The 18,587-nt window shown below is 35.9% G+C and overlaps 1 protein-coding gene across 1 annotated transcript in view; it reads right to left on the bottom strand.

Moving 5' to 3' along the window:
• LOC131683042 (uncharacterized) overlaps positions 1 to 16,737 on the bottom strand; it is a 188,195-nt gene extending 171,458 nt beyond the window's left edge. Inside the window, exon 1 of the mRNA XM_058964861.1 lies at positions 16,561 to 16,737. The gene's annotated coding sequence lies outside the window, so the exon portion shown is untranslated. The remainder of the gene's footprint in view (positions 1 to 16,560) is intronic.
• Positions 16,738 to 18,587: the final 1,850 nt, after the last annotated feature.

The raw sequence follows: 18,587 nt of genomic DNA, 5'->3' as shown, positions 1-18,587 counted from the left end.
TATTAACTAGAGATAACTAGAAAGAGTGGTTCAAGATTAAGGGGAATTAATTAGGACTATTTTAAAGTAGTGGTACTGTTGCGCGTTTCTTAACGAGATTAAATATTGTTCAACTAAAACTAGAAGATAGGAGGGCACATAAATTTTGGGAAGATATTCAAGGGGAGAAGGGGGTGAAGTCATACATCTGTGTATCAGAGACATGGGAGAGTGGGTGGACAAGGCTGAAGGGGAGGGGGGGGGGTGAGATATAAACTTTCAGTTTCCGGCATCAGGAATTAACGGCCAGGATTACAGATTCGAATGGATTGATCAACTAACACTAGAAGATAGGGGGGCACATAAGTTTTGGGAAGATATTCAAGGGGAGAAGGGGGTGAAGACATACATCTGTGTATCAGAGACATGGGAGAGAGGGTGGACAAGACTGAACGGGGGGGGGGGATATAAACTTCAGTTTCCGGCATCAGGAATCAACGGCCAGGATTACAGATTCGAACGGATGTATCAAGTATTGGGACGCCGGGCGGTTTTCCTCGAGCCGGCAGGGGTTCCTCCAGACGATTTCGTAGTACGGCTCAGATACGGATCGGGAACACACCGCGCTGCGCGTGTGATGTTGTACTGTAGATCTCGTGTTGTTGGTTCATTCGACAGATGTTTTGTCTCGTCTTGGAGTCGTATCAAACCATCGTTGGGGTACGGTAGGCGGAAGAGGGCACTTCTGGGAATGATAAGAGAAAAGATAGGGGCATTTAAATTTGGATATTGATGGTTTTGAGGAACGTGTATATAAGGGGCATGTAGAGAATATCGCGGCTTGCTAGTACATCTCGAACCGGGACATTGGGTGATCTTCCTCGGGCCCGAAGGGAATCAAATAGTTGAGATCTGGCAGAACAGTACTCGGCACATGCCCAGACAACATGTTCGATTTCGTGATAACCGTTACCACAAGCGCAGATACCGCTATCCACGAGCCCAATACGCCGGAGATGTGCGTCCAGCGTGTAGTGATTGGACATGAGCCGAGACATCACGCGAATGAAATCCCGACCCACATCCATCCCTCTGAACCAAGGTTTCGTCGATACCTTAGGGATTATCGAATGTAGCCACCTTCCCAGTTCACCATTGCTCCATGATGTTTGCCAACTTTCGAGGGTTCTCTGATGAGTAATACTGAAAAATTCGCTGAAGCTAATTGGTCTTTCATATATGTCACCTTGCAAAGCGCCCGCCTTAGCTAAAGAGTCCGCTTCTTCATTACCTGGAATGGAGCAATGCGAGGGAACCCAAACTAAGGTAATCTTGTACGATCTTGCAGACAAAGCACGCAGGCGCTCCCAGATTTTCCCCAGAAAATATGGAATGTGCTTTCTAGGTTTCATTGAACGGAGAGCCTCGATTGAGCTGAGGCTATCCGAGACAATAAAGTAATGATCGGTGGGCAAAGTATCAATGATCCCAAGGGTATACTGAATAGCAGCAAGTTCTGCGACGTAAACTGAAGCAGGATCATTGAGTTTGAATGAGGCGGTGAGGTTTTGATTGAATATACCGAAGCCAGTGGAGCCGTCGAGGCTTGACCCGTCGGTGTAAAACATCTTGTTGCAGTCGACTTCTCGAAATTTACTATGAAAGATGCTTGGGATCACTTGCGGGCGTATGTGATCCGGGATTCCACGAATCTCGTCTTTCATGGATGTGTCAAAGAAAACAGTTGAATCAGAAGCATGAAAGAGATTGACACGGTTGGGATAGTATGAAGAAGGATTGATATTTTGTGCCATGTAATCGAAGTACAAGGACATAAATCGGGTTTGAGAATTGAGCTCGATAAGCCTTTCGAAATTTGCAATTACTAACGGGTTCAAGATATCGCATCGGATGAGCAATCGATAGGAGAGTTCCCAAAATCGATTTTTCAGCGGAAGGACGCCCGCCAGCACTTCTAAACTCATCGTATGTGTCGAGTGCATACAACCCAAAGCAATACGCAAACAACAATATTGGATTCGCTCTAGTTTGATGAAATGTATGTTCGCAGCGGAGCGGAAACAGAAACTCCCGTACTCCATCACCGACAATATTGTTGTTTGGTACAGCCTGATCAGGTCTCCTGGGTGGGCACCCCACCATGTTCCGGTTAATGTACGGAGAAAGTTGATCCTTTGCTGGCACTTCTGCTTCAGATACCTAATGTGACATCCCCAGGTTCCTTTAGAGTCGAACCAGACCCCGAGATATTTGAAAGTTGAAACCTGAGCAATAGTTTGACCCATTAATTGAAGCTGTAGTTGCGCTGGTTCACGCTTCCTTGAAAATACGACTAGCTCAGTTTTCTCCGTGGAAAACTCGATACCTAGCTGGAGGGCCCAAGCAGACAAATTGTCCAAGGTATCTTGCAATGGTCCTTGCAGATCGACGGCTTTGGGACCTGTAATAGAGACCACACCGTCATCTGCAAGCTGCCTTAGCGTGCAGGAATTGACAAGACATTCGTCAATGTCATTCACGTAAATGTTATAGAGAAGGGGGCTTAGACATGAGCCCTGGGGAAGGCCCATGTAGCTAAATCGTGAGGTCGATAAATCGCCATGCGAGAAATGCATTTGTTTTTCAGACAACAGGTTTAGCAAAAATTTATTTAAAATTGGCGAAAGACCATGCTGGTGCAACTTCTCATAAAGAATGTTGATCGAAACTGAATCGAAAGCCCCCTTAATATCCAAGAATACTGATGCCATCTGCTCTTTGTTAGCATATGCCATTTGAATTTCTGTTGAGAGCAACGCAAGACAATCGTTCGTCCCTTTGCCTTTGCGGAAACCAAATTGTGTATCTGACAGTAAGCCATTTGCTTCAACCCAATTATCGAGGCGAAACAAGATCATTTTCTCGAACAACTTTCGGATACAGGACAGCATCGCAATCGGTCGATACGAGTTGTGGTCGGAGGCTGGTTTTCCTGGTTTTTGAATGGCAATGACCTTCACTTGCCTCCAGTCATGAGGGACAATATTACCCTCAAGAAACTTATTAAATAAATTCAACAAGCGTCTCTTGGCAGAGTCTGTCAGATTCTTTAACAAGTTAAATTTGATTCTGTCTGGCCCTGGGGCTTTATTGTTACATGATAAGAGAGCAAGTGAGAACTCCACCATCGAAAACGGTGTTTCGTTCGCGTTATTGTGAGGGGACGCGGCGCGGTAGATCTTCTGTACCGGGGCGGAATCCGGACAAACCTTCTTGGCAAAATCGAATATCCAACGGTTTGAATATTCCACGCTCTCATTGGTACTGTTTCGGTTTCGTAAGCGCCGGGCCGTACTCCAAAGAGTGCTCATCGATGTTTCTCTCGTTAGTCCGTCGACGAACCGGCGCCAGTAGCTACGTTTTTTGGCTTTTATCAAACTCTTCATGCGCGTTTCCGCCATCGCGTACTGTCGGTAGCTAGCTGGCAGCCCGTCGTCCCGGAAGGTCTTATACGCAGCGGCCTTCTCCGCGTACACGTCTGAGCACTCTTTGTCCCACCATGGATTGGGAGGACGCCCGCGTGAATTCGCGTCTGGTACGCGTTTAGTCTGAGCTTGAATCGCGGTATCGAGAATCAAGCCAGCCAGGAACCCGTACTCTTCCTCCGGAGGAAGCTCTTGTGTCGATTCTACTTTTTCGGATATCGCGGACGCGTAGCTCGTCCAATCAATATTTCGTGTGAGGTCATACGAAACATTGATTATATTCGGTGGCCCTGAACCGTTAGCAATATTAATTACGATTGGCAGATGGTCGCTGCCGTGGGGATCAGAGACTACCTTCCACATGCAATCTAACCGCAGCGATGTCGAGCAGAGGGACAGATCTAAGGCGCTCGGTCGCGCTGGAGGGACAGGAATCCGTGTCATTTCACCCGTATTCAAAATAGTCATATTGAAGTTGTCGCAAAGTTCATGGAGTAGGGTAGATCGACTATCGTCATGAAGGCAACCCCATGCCGTGCCGTGGGAGTTAAAGTCACCTAAAACTAGCCTCGGTGCGGGGAGGAGTTCCGCTATATCGCAAAGCCGTCGGTGGCTAACTGAGGCTCTAGGGGGATGTAGGTGGAAGCAATGCAAAGTTCTTTGCCTTTAATTCTGCTTTGGCAAGCGACAACTTCAATGTCTGGTGTCGAGGGGAGGTCGATCCGATTGAAAGAATAGCACTTTTTGATCCCCAAAAGTACTCCTCCGTAAGAGTCTTCTCGATCCAAGGGAATAATATTAAAATCGTGGAAGTGTAGGGTTATTTCTGAAGTGAGCCATGTCTCGCATAGGGCAAATGCATCGCATTTCAAATTATTTAGTAAGATTTTAAACGAATCGATTTTCGGGATAATGCTTCTGCAATTCCACTGTAGAACAGTGATTAAATCCTTGACCTCGTTCGATGAATTAGCCATCGAAGGATACAATCGCTGAAAGGAGGGGCCATTTCGCAGTGAACTGCATCAAGAATGTTTTTACTGCGGGGAGAAAGCTTATCAAGATACTTTTAAGGGGGTCAGAAATGTTTAACGCTGTAAGAATTCGGTCCACAATGTCAGAGAAATTTATTAAGCCAGCACTGTTTTCTTTCTCTGGCTGAGATATGGGAACACTTGGGGTTTTTGATGTTCCTGGAAGTGCTGGGAACTCCTTTTCTGAGCTCAGGTTACTGAGACCGGGAGCGACTTGCTTCGGTTTTGCACCAGTACTTCCTTGAATAGTTATTTTAGGGGGACCATGAAGAGACACCTTCTGGCCTTTACGACGAAGCTTGGAAGAGGAAATGTTCTTCCTTTTTCTACTACTTCTAGGCACAGCAGAAGATGTTCCCTCCTGGGGTTCATCACAGTCGCCTTCGTCAGTAGACAAGTTGGTAAAGATGTTCGTAGAGACAGGTGGCGTAGCTATCTTAAGCATTTCTGCAAAAGATCGCTTAGAGCGTCCCTGAAGGGAACGCTTAAGATTTTCCTCGCGCTGTTTGTACGCGGGACATGAAGGGAGATCATGTGGGTTTCCCCCACAGTAGAGGCACTTTTCGACATCTCTACCACAGGAATCATCCGCATGATTCCCACCGCATTTCCCACAGCGGGCTTTATTGCTACAATGGGAGGCTGTGTGTCCCAATTGTTTGCAATTAGTACAGTTCATGACCCGCGGCACAAAGAGGCGAACAGGTAGACGAACCTTGTCAAAAAGGAGGTAATTAGGCAGGGCAGAGCCGGCGAAGGTCACCCGATAAGAGTCTGAGTTGACGTATGTTTTCTTCCCGTCAGCTGCAACTGATGCTGAATGCAAACGTTTGCATTCCAGTATCTTCACTGGCTTAAGCATGGGGTCTTTGAAACAGCCAGTCCCATATTTTAGCAGGTCCTCGCAATTCAGACTCGAATCGGAAACGACCCCACTGACTTCAACCCTGCTAGCTGGAATATAAACCCTGTACTCCCTCGTAAAGGGCTCGTATCCAGCAATATCGTTTGCCTGAGTTGAACTGTTAACCACCACCCGAAGTTTATCAGGCCGAATTTTCGATATTTCTGTCACGGCCGAATACCGATGCGTCAGAACTCGAGAAATCTGCAACAGATTCAAACACTTTTTTTCTTTGGTCCGAAAGAAGATCACAAATGGCCCGGTGGCCGAGCTCGGATATACCTTGAGCAGGGGAGCCGATTTTATTTCGACGTCCATCTCACCTTGAGATGAACCGCCGTCAGGGGAAGTCATTTTTGCACGGGCCTATTGCCCAGTGCACGTTATTAAGACAACCAAGAAGGGGAAACGAAAACTAATACTTAGCTTGTGTATGTAACGGTATCCAGACGGCTTACTAGAAGAACACTGTTTCACTTCACTGACCGGCTAACGGTACTCAGAAACAGAAACACAAAAGAAGGGAAAAATACTGAAACCTCAACTAGGCGCAGAGTGTGTAAATAACCTTGAACGCGGATTAACACTATTTGTCGCTATAGAGTGTACGGACCGATGACAAAAGACTTCTATCTCGACTGAGTGCTCGATAACGAATGAAAATAACCCCTTGAAAGCTACCTAAAAATTGTTGTAGTTCGATGCAATAAAAAAAATCCCCAAAAATGAAATGTACCTATTAATGTGAAACACAGTGAATAATACATGCAATAAAGACCCATTCTTATCAATCTCATGGTGTATTTCAGGCTGACAAAATGGGGACATTGACTAAATCGGGCAATTTTTTTTTCTTTATAATAAACTGAAGCTGTTAAAATATTCTTCCCGTCCCTTGATGTAGTCTGATAACTATTTCTGATTATGATGAACTTTTTATTTTTGCATATTTCCATCTTCATGATAAGGAAAACATGCTCAAGAAAGGATTTCCTTCAATTCAGTCTTGTTCGTCTGCTAGTGCCCTTCAAACATATGTTCATATTTGGCTGATAAAATCGGGGTTTCAATGTATTATAATAGATATTCAGCATTCGAAGAAGTTTCTTGTGAACGAGTGTAGAACGACTTTGTTTCTACTTACTTGAAGTCAGCGGCGTAGCCAGAAATTCGGTTTGATGAAAATCGATCATACTGTCCAAACGGCATAATTCCGAAACCGTAATTTTTGAAGTTTTAAAATTATGCAGAATTAATTTTTCAGAAAATAGTAACAGAGTTCGTGTCTTTACCGAATTTGTTGAGACTTTATTGTAGTCATGAATATTAACCTGAGAAAATTCACCATAAATACTTCTTGGACGATATACCGTCAAAATTATTTTATCTAATGATGCGCTGTTTTTAACGTTTGTAAAACTCATCGAAGATACTAAACCTCCGAAATTGGCGGTTTCAAAATGATGCTATCTTGACCTTAAATTACTGTTTTTAAACATTTGACCTATACATATAATTGGTCATACAACAAAAATCAAATGCTCATCAAAATCGATCAGAACCTGCTAGAGTCGAATTGAAATCGTCATTTTTCATAAATTTCTCTCTACATTCGGAAAGTGTTATCCTCGGTATTAACCATATTACGTTTTCGTCTCAACTCGACGCATTCCCAAAATAAAAACCTGTTTTAATCCACCTAGTGGTGCAATTGTGCTTGTCTCATTTGTATAGACTAAGATTCCATGGCTGGTTATGTTCAATACAATGGTGGAAATGAATATTACATGTTCAGTACGATTTGCACATACATACAATGAATCAACATACTGTGATACTGAAACATCGCTTGAAACCAGCGACGGATCATGGAGAAAGATCCGGGAGGTCCGGGTCCTGCCGAAAATTTTCAACTTGTTAAGAAATTTTAAACTAGTTTTAATTTTAAAGTAGCAACCCCTCACTGAATATTCCCTCCGGGCCGGTATGATTGACGATTTTTAGAGTGATTGCATAACCTTTCTATATGAGAAAGGCAAAAATGTATCAAAGTCCAAAAAAGTCAATTTTTGTCAAACATCTCAATGTTTCATGCATTTTAAAATCATTTGGCCTCAAAAATACAAATTTGATTTTGAAAATTTTTCATTTCAATTTATATGGGAATTTGCTGTGTGATTGCACTCTTCAACTCGTAACCCCGGAACCGGAAGTTCAATCAATAAAAAATTCAATAGCAGCCAATGGGAAGGTTGTACCTTTCATTTGAGACTAACTTTGTGCAAATCGGTCCAGCCATCTCTGATTAACAGAGGTCACATTTTTTTCCACATACACACATACATACACACAAACATTTTCCGATCTCGACGAACTGAGTCGATTGGCATATGACACACGGCTCTCCGGGTCGGGATTAGATTGACGAATTTTAGAGTGAATGAGAAAGGCAAAAACATTTTTAGCAAATGTTGAAAGTTATGCATTTTTTGGTGCGCAGTTCTATGTTTCATAGACATTAAATTAATTTTAACTTCGCTTCCTATTAAATAAAGACCCTTATCACAATACATATCTACAAAAACGAGCTCAATTTGAAAAGAAATCTGAGGATTATGATTGATTACAGAGCTCTGGAATTTTCTATTGGAATGTTTTCAGGCAGGAATTTGATATTGATGCTATTAGACAACTGTGAAATCAAGACCAATAGATCAGTTACTTATCAGGTCCCCATTCCGACAATTTATCAAAAGTCCTCATGATGTTTACAACAACAGGTTATCAATCTACGGATCAGATAATTGTTATTGTAATATTGAATTAAATCAGTCAGCATCAATAAATTTTCAACTTCAATCCAATTTTTTTTTTTGGGTGTGGTGAGGGAGGGAGGGTTGTATGGTGTACCCCAAAACCTGCTCTTGGCTACGCCGTTGCTTGGAGTTATTTATTTCGCTTTTTTATTTTCCGATATGTTTCAGATCGATCCGATGGTTATAAGTTAGAAATATTGCAGTCAGAAGGTTCGCACAAATGAACATTTTAGTACTGATAAGTTATCAAGTTCCTTCCAGACAACTTGGAAGTGTTCGGTGATTATTTCTAGCGGTTGTAGATAGTAAAATGAAATACAAAATTCGTTTTATCGAAATAATGTTTAGCTTATTTCAATGGATTATTACTATATTGAACAATAAATAGGCGACAAAGAGTAATCAACAAACAACAAGCCATAACTTTTAAAGTATTCAAAATAGATATTTAGTAAAGTTATTCGCAAAAGTAAGAGCTACAAATTTGCTGAAGATATCATTTCGATATAATCACTTCAAGAAAATTTGTGAAAATATCTCACTCATAGGGGGATTAATCAGTAAAAGCACAATACCAAAAGAAAGGGCATATTGCCTCCATTAAATTCTCCGAAGATACTATTGACCTAAAATAAGCCGTTTTGGCGTTAATAATAGATTACATGTTTTTGGTCATATTTCTGGCAATGGGAAATGATAAAAATCTTTCGTCCGCATTTAATGTTAAATATCTCTTTTGATAATAGTTCGATTTTAACAATCTATAGCTTGTTCGAAAGGTATTCGTTAAAGCTGTCTAAAAACATATAAATTGTTAATCTATGTTGTCAATTTCGGCAGATAATTTAAAAAAACTGCTAAAAACGCCATTTTTACGCATTCAAACATTCATATCTTGGAAACTAAACATCAGAATCAAAAACAAATTAATAGCGTTCATACTGGTTTTTAGTTGTTTCATTTAAAATTGGTCTGGATAAGATCGGCTCAGCCATTGCTGAGAAACACGAATGAGAATTTGTCCGTTACATACACACACACACACACACACACACACACACAGACATTGTCCCAAATCGTCGAGCTGAGTCGATTGGTATATAAGACTCGGCCCTCCGGGCATCGGAAAAAATCTTGAAAGTTTGAGCGAATTCTATACATTTCTTTTATAAGAAATGTAAAACCGATTTAATCCACCTAGCAGTGAGATGAGACATTTCTTACACATTTCTCTATTGGATTAGTTTGCAGAACCCACGAGAAATAAGCACCCAGCTAGAGGTGGGATGAAAACAGTTTCTAGTCTTGCACGAATCCAATCTCGAATAAACTGAATAAATTATAGAAATCAACAAAACGATCGAAATAAAAAAATAAAGTAAAAAAATTAAATAATAGGTTTTTAAATTCATAAAATGAGTAGAAAAATTAATGTAAATCAAAATTATAATATACACGAATCAAATTAGATTAGATTATTAAATAAAAATTAAGATTATATTTAGAAATAGTTATAAGATTAATAGAATAAATTGACTCATACCAACAAATTGAATGAAATAAAACGAATGACTGAACATTAAATGCATAAAATTAAAGATATGAATAAAATGCACCAAATGAATCAATTGAATCAAATGAATTAAATGAATCAAATGAATCAAATGAATCAAATGAATCAAATGAATTAAATGAATCAAATGAATCAAATGAATCAAATGAATCAAATGAATCAAATGAATCAAATGAATCAAATGAATCAAATGAATCAAATGAATCAAATGAATCAAATGAATCAAATGAATCAAATGAATCAAATGAATCAAAAGAATCAAAAGAATCAAATGAATCGAATGAATCAAATGAATCAAATGAACCAAATGAAACAAATGAATCAAATAAATCAAATGAATCAAATGAATCAAATGAATCAAATGAATCAAATGAATCAAATGAATCAAATGAATCAAATAAATCAAATGAATCAAATGAATCAATTGAATCAAATGAATCAATTGAATCAATTGAATCAAATGAATCAAATGAATCAAATGAATCAAATGAATCAAATGAATCCAATGAATCAAACGAATCAAATGAATCAAAAGAATCAAAAGAATCAAATGAATCGAATAAATCAAATGAATCAAATGAACCAAATGAATCAAATAAATCAAATGAATCAATTGAATCAAATGAATCAATTGAATCAAATGAATTAAATAAATCAAATGAATCAAATGAATCAAATGAATCTAATGAATTAAATGAATCAAATTAATCAAATGAATCAAATGAATCAACTGAATCAAACGAAACAAATGATTCAAATGATTTAAATGAATCAAATAAATCAAATGAATCAAATGCATCAAATGAATCAAATGAATCAAACAAATCAAATAAATCAAATGAATCAAATGAATCAAATGAATCAAATGAATCAAATGAATCAAATGAATTAAATGAATCAAATGAATCAAATGAATCAAATGAATCAAATGAATCAAATGAATCAAATGAATCAAATGAATCAAATGAATCAAATGAATCAAATGAATCAAATGAATCAAATGAATCAAATGAATCAAATGAATCAAATGAATCAAATGAATCAAATGAATCAAAGGAATCAAAGGAATCAAATGAATCAAATGCATCAAATGCATCAAATGCATCAAATGCATCAAATGAATCAAATGGATCAAATGAATCAAATGAATCAAATGCATCAAATAAATCAAATGAATCAAATGAATCAAATGAATCAAATGAATCAAATGAATCAAATGAATCAAATGAATCAAAAGAATCAAATGAATCAAATGAATCTAATGAATCAAATTAATCAAATTAATCAAATTAATCAAATTAATCAAATTAATCAAAAGAATCAAATAAATCCAATGAATCAAATGAATCAAATAAATCAAATGAATCAAATGAATCAAATGAATCAAATGAATCAAATGAATCAAATGAATCAAATGAATCAAATGAATCAAATGAATCAAATGAATCAAATGAATCAAATGAATCAAATGAATCAAATGATTCAAATGAATCAAAACAATCAAATGAATCAAATGAATCAAATGAATCAAATGAATCAAATGAATCAAATGAATCAAATGAATCAAATGAATCAAATGAATCAAATGAATCAAATGAATCAAATGAATCAAATGAATCAAATGAATCAAATGAATCAAATGAATCAAATGAATCAAATGAATCAAATGAATCAAATGAATCAAATGAATCAAATGAATCAAATGAATCAAATAAATCTAATGAATCAAATGAATCAAATGAATCAAATGAATCAAATGAATCAACTGAATCAAATGAATCAAATGAATCAAATGAATCAAATGAACCAATTGAACCAAATGAATCAAACAAATCAAATGAATCAAATGAATCAAATAAATCAAATGAATCAAATGAATCAAATGAATCAATTGAATCAATTGAATCAAATGGATCAAATAAATCAAATGAATCAAATGAATCAAATGAATCAAATGAATCAAATGAATCAATTGAATCAATGGAATCAATTGAATCAATTGAATCAAATGAATCAAATAAATCAAATAAATCAAATGAATCAAATGATTCAAATGAATCAAATGAATCAAATGAATCATATGAATCAAATGAATCAAATGAACCAAATGAATCAAGTAGATCAAATGAATCAAATGAATCAAATAAATCAAATGAATCAATTGAATCAATTGACTCAAATGAATCAAATGAATTAAACGAATCAAATGAATCAAATTAATCAAATGAATCAAATGAATCAAATGAATCAAATGAATCAAATGAATCAAATGAATCAAATGAATCAAAAGAATCAAAAGAATCAAATGAATCAAATGAATCAAATGAATAGAATGAATCAAATGAATCAAATGAATCAAATGAACCAAATGAATCGAATAAATCAAATGAATCAAATGAATCAAATAAATCAAATAAATAAAATAAATCAAATAAATCAAATGAATCAAATGAATCAATTGAATCAATTGAATCAAATGAATTAATTGAATTAAATGAATTAAATGAATTAAATGAATCAAATTAATCAAATGAATCAAATGAATCAAATGAATCAAATGAATCAAATGAATCAAATGAATCAAATAAATCAAATGAATCAAATGAATCAAATGAATCAACTGAATCAAATGAAACGAATAAATTAAATGATTCAAATGATTTAAATGAATCAAATGGATCAAATGATTCAAATGAATCAAATGATTCAAATGATTCAAATGAATCAAATGAATCAAAGGAATCAAAGGAATCAAATGAATCAAATGAATCAAATGAAATAAATTAATCAAATGAATCAAATGAATCAGATGAATTAAAATAATTAAATGAATCATATGAATCAAATGAATCAAATGAATCAAATGAATCAAATGAATCAAATGAATCAAATGAATCAAATAAATCAAATGAATCAAATGAATCAAATGAAATAAATTAATCAAATGAATTAAATTAATTAAATGAATTAAATGAATCATATGAATCAAATGAATCAAATGAATCAAATGAATCAAATGAATCAAATGAATCAAATGAATCACATGAATCAAATAAATCACATTAATCAAATGAATTAAATAAATCAAATTGATTTAATTCATCCATTGAATACAATGAATCAAATTAATGAAATGGATCAAATGAATAAAAAGAATGGATGAACAAAATGAATAAAGTAAAAAATAAATGAAATGCATAAATAAAACAAACGAATCAAATAAACAAAATGAGCTGATCAATGAATAAAAAGAAGAAAATGAACAGAATTAAATGCATTGATTAAAATGAAAAATTGAACAATGGTAAAAGGTTATCAATTAATATAAAGAAATAAATTGAATCAAATTATTTGGATGGAATGATTAAAACTGAAAAAGTAGTCAGATTATTAAAATGACGAAACTGAACAAAATGAATAAACTGGAAAAAATGAATAAAATACATGCAATAAAAACAATGAATAAAATAAGTTAAATGAATGATATGAGTAAAATGCACAAAAAGAGTGAACTGATCGGGGTGAATCCAAAGAATGAAACGAATAAAATAAGTAAAATGAACGCAGATGAACAAAACGAATACAAAGATGCTGAATGAAATAATTAATTAAAATTAAATGGTCATATATTTGACGGTAAAAACATTTTTGAATAAAGAAAATGAATAAACCGGATTGTACGAATTTGAGAGCCATTGCATTAGAAAGTTTTGGAATTTTTTTGAAAATCCTATCTTCTGAGAAAAGGCTGATAAATATGCAATGGACTTTCTAGGGCTTCCATTTTTTTTGGTTTTATTCTTTTTTGTTTACATGCGTCTTTACCTGACGGCGTCGTTTTAAGATTATCTGGTGTTTCTACTTTATTGTTGTACCTTAATTAGTTATCAGGAACCTGGAATGTTCAATTTGCTTTGGAATTCGAAGTTTACTTTTTGGTCACATATTCCCGAAAAAAGATTTATGTACAGAATAGAATTTACAGGTCCAGTATTTTAACGCACAATTGAATACAGTGAAGTGAGACAAGGTCGCATGTGCTTTCAAGTCCCTTGAACAAAGAACGACAGGGAGAATGCGATTCGTGAATGAGACAGGTAGATATTTCAAAGTTTTTATTTGCAAGTAAATAGTGTGAAATGTCTAGGCTATGTCGATAGCATAAAAGCCGTGCATTCAGTTGATTGCAATGCAGTCTCTTTCCATTCATCCTTATAGCTTTCATATTGTTTCGTTCGGAATTCTCGTGCAGGAAATATGAAAAAATAAGTCCTATAAAGACCAATACTGTGAAAAAGTTTTATTTTTTCAAACTACTCAGTATATCCAGATATGGACGACGATAAGTTAGAAGACAAATTGTAGTTGCATCCCCCATCGAGAGTGGGTACTTTGGGAGACTTCTTTTTCTGGATCTAATTTGTGGATATTTTTGGTCTTTGATCCGTTATTTTTCATGAAAGTTCGTACCAATACAACGAATGTGCAGCTGATACAACTCATGGTTCATTCGCCTGCGCCACGTTCCGTCTTCCATCTGCACGCCACCATAGATGGTACGCAAAACCTTTCGTTCGAAAACTCCAAGGGCGCGTTGGTCCTCCACGAGCATAGTCCAGGTCTCGTGGCCGTAGAGGACTACCGATCTAATCAGCGTCTTGTAGATAATCAACTTCGTGCGCCGGCGAATTTTGCTCGACCGAAGCGTCCTCCGGAGTCCAAAGTAGGCACGATTTCCCGCCAAGATCCGTCTCTGAATTTCTCTGCTGTTATCATTGTCGTCGGTTACCAGTGAACCCTACTACATGAATTCGTCGACCATCTCGATTTTCTCACCGTCAATCCGAACTCGGGTGGGAGGTTCACATTGTCGTCTATAGAACCTCTTCCTCTCATGTATTTTGTCTTCGAAATGTTGATGGCAAGTTCAATCCTTCTGGCTTCAGCTTTCAGTCTTTGAGCATATATTTCATTCAAAATTCAGTAGAGATACGAATAGTTTAAATATCGCACGTGGAAAGTCTCTTTTGAAAATTTTCATCGTCAAACTTTCATATTACCCAGTTAAGCCAAATATTTTTCTGATATAGCCATGAATTTCCTTAATTATAGTGTAGATACAGGCTTTGAATAGAATTGAATTAAAGTTGAGTTGATGTAGCAGCAGACAAGAAATAATTTTGTTTTCTCAAACCTTCGCAATTACAATTAATAAATATTTCAGATTGGCAGAAGATCTTATCACACAACTTAGAAATGGATACAGAAATAGTTAGATAGATGCGATAGAAAAGAGACAGAGAGAGCAAGAGAGAGAGAGATGGAGGGGGGGCGTGTGAGGAATGGCAAATGATGGTTAATGCAGTGACATTATTTTTATAGGTATATTATTATGATATATTGATTTCTTATATTCTTATCATAAATAATGTAAGTAGTAATTTTTGCGCCATAACCAGTATAACCTAAATCTTGCAAAAGAGTTAAATTTTCGCTAGATTTTTGGGCTTCAAACATACAGTTGCTTTCGGTGACGCCACGAGTATAATTATATGAGAAATCTTTTATATCACTACTAGGTGAATTACTTGTTGATCTGTGTATTGATATACAATCCAAAATTTACCTCATGATTGAACGCAATGCCTAATCCAAGGAATAAATACTAGAACTCACTGTTTCTTTATCAACACATTATTTTGTCTTTGAAGTGAACTTATATATTGATGTTTGAGAAATAGTTAATTTATTATAAAGGTAATTCACAAAATGTTCTCAACATCGAATTCCTTGAATCACGTAGATGTGTTTTCATCCCCCGATATTCAAAATCGGTTTAGTTTTGCCCCTAAAACACCAGTAAAGCAATACTCTGTATGAAACAATCTCATTTTTAGTTAGTGGAAATTGATAAGCGCGAACTAAAAATACAAAATGTTCAATATCTCCGCCGCTCGTACACGGATTTAGACAATCTATAGCTTGTTAGAAAGTTATTTTTACAAGCTTTCTATTTATGTGCAGTTTGTGGGACAATATTGTATTGTTTGAAAGTTATTTGCGAAAAACCAGCTGCGTTTTGACAAAATCGCCCATATCTCAGAAAGTAAACAACATATCGAAAATCAAAAATAATAGTGTCAAATGGAAACGTTAGGCCTTTCATTTGAAACTAATTTCATTAAGATCGGTTCAGCCATTGCTGAGATAATTACATGACATTTTGTACATACATACATACACACATACACACACACATACAGACATTGTCTCAATTTGTCGAGCTGAGTCGATTGGTATATGAGACTCGGCCCTCCGGGCCTCGGAAAAAGTTTTCAAACTTTGAGCGAATCGTATACATTTCTTTTGTAAGAAATGTAAAACATGTAATCTATTATTACCGCCAAAACGGCTAATTTTAGGTCAATAGTATCTTCGGAGAATTTATTAGAGGCAATATGCCCTTTCTTTTGATATTATGCTTTTGCTGATTAATCCCCCTACGAGTAAGATATTTTCATAAATTTTCTTGGAATTGATTGTACTGAGATGATGCCCTCAGCAAATTTATAGCTCTTACTTCTGCCAATAACTTTACTGAAGACATCAAATATCTGGTCATTCAACAAAACTTTTAGATCGTTAGCAGTATATTTCAGCTGTGGATTGCTGACTTGCTCAGTAATTTAATAATTGAATTTGATGAATTACGAATTAAACCTGAGTATCGAAAAACCTGTGGCTCACTTTTAGTTGCCTCTTTGCTTACCTATATAATACAGTCTCTAACATAGCACACAAAGCAGCCAAAGAAAGTCGTGTGGCATAGAATAAATATGTAGCGTTGACAACAAATAGTTGCTTTATGATCCACGCGGGTATTGAATGCACAATTAAGTACAAATACGATCGAAGTCCATATATTGGGCTGTATTCCCATGTTTGGAGACCTAAAAAAGTAAATAGAAAAAATGATTATGGTAAAGCTGAAAACTGGAATTGTTATAATTCTTTTTACCAACCGGAACTATGTCCGCCTTTTAACAATAAATGCTTTCAATTGCTCAGGGCCGGCGTCACACTTTTAGCCCGAGTGGGTAGTTAACCTAGGGTGAGTGGTCTATTACTAGGGCTTTGTCCATTTTAGCAACATATATACTTGCATTATATCAATTGCGGAGCGCTTGTTCAAAATGGAATGGTGGTACATCAATGTTTTCAAATGTACGCAATGTGTGTTCAAGATACGATTAAAATTTGCGTTGTAGGTTTCAAAACTTTGCATTGGTCCAAAATTTCGAGTGGGTACCCACTCAGTTATTTTCGACTGGGTAGTACTACCCATACTACCCACGTTATCAGCCGGCCCTGCAATTGCTACTGAAAGCGAATCAATTGTTTGTGATTTGTGCATGCCTGAGAGACACCTTTCAGGAATATGTTCAAGTTCAAACCACGTTTCCCCATGTTTTGAAAGATGTGCATAAAGTTAGCACTACCACTTTCGAAAAAGTGAAGTATGACACATGGATTAATTGTCGCTTAATTGTCGTAAATTAGTTGTGAAATCCAAAAATTTGTCGCATCTGATTTTTTAAAAATTTGGTATAGTAGTGCTAACTTTAAAGTAAAGTTAGCACAACTACCCTAGAAAACTGCATTTTTCTAAAGTTCAAGTACTTTAATCACACGTAAACATTTGTCGTAAATTAGTTGTGAAGAGAAAATAAATGTCGCCCTTGTTTTTAAAAAAATAATTGGTATAGTAGTGCTCACTTTACAGTAAAGTTAGCACTACCACCCTAGAAAACTGCATTTTTCTAAAGTTCAAGTACTTTAATCACACGTAAACATTTGTCGTAAATTAGTTGTAAAGGAAAATAAATGTCGCATTTGTTTTTTTTTCAGTAGTTTAGTATAGTAGTACTAACTTTCCAGTAAAGTTAGCACTACCACTCAAGAAAACTACATTTTTCTAAGGTTCGAGTACCTTAATCACACGCAAACATTTCGTCGCTGTTGTGCTATCTTATGACAAGCGCCATTTAGCACATTTCGAGAAAAACGATTTTTAAAGTTTGAGATTGAATACCTTGAAACTTATAAATGGTATAAACAATCCAAAGAAGACAATTGATGCTTCTATCTATTCTGCATTAATCTCTCAAATATTACGAAGATAGGTTGACTATATTGTGAGTTTTTACTATGAATGTAAACAAAAGTCGCACTCACACGTGTCATAGGCGTGTATTGATGACAACATTTGTGTGATGTGTCATAATCGTGCATGGAAAATTTTCCATAGAAAAGATCATCACCTTTTAACTTTTATTCATATCTTTGGGTTCATATGGTCTATAAACATTCGGTGAAAGACATTTTAAAGGAAATGAGTCAGGGAATCTATAAAAAAATGTTGTTCTTGATTACAGTGCTGCCAAATATCTTTTATTTCCAGTTCAAAACTAAAACTGTGTTTTTCTCACAACTCGTATAATTTTCTTTCGAAAATGTTTATGCCATTGTGTTCCTCAGACATAAAACCGTCTAAAACTTCAATACAACTTGAGCCAATCCCTAGATATAGTGATTTGAAGCAAAAAACTCACAATTTCTCATCATGTTTCTACCTATATCTAAGTAACCAAGTAGAATTTCTAAATTCTGAAAACGCCACTTTGTAGAGATTTTTCAAACAAGTAATGTGGCATATCTAACTCAGTTTACCCCAAAATGGCGTTTGTCATAAGATAGCACAACAGCGACGATTTGTCGTAAATTAGATGTGAAGAG

This window comes from Topomyia yanbarensis, chromosome 2, assembly GCF_030247195.1.
Source record: "Topomyia yanbarensis strain Yona2022 chromosome 2, ASM3024719v1, whole genome shotgun sequence".
Lineage (NCBI taxonomy): Eukaryota > Metazoa > Arthropoda > Insecta > Diptera > Culicidae > Topomyia > Topomyia yanbarensis.
This window is presented reverse-complemented; position numbering and strand designations above follow the sequence as displayed.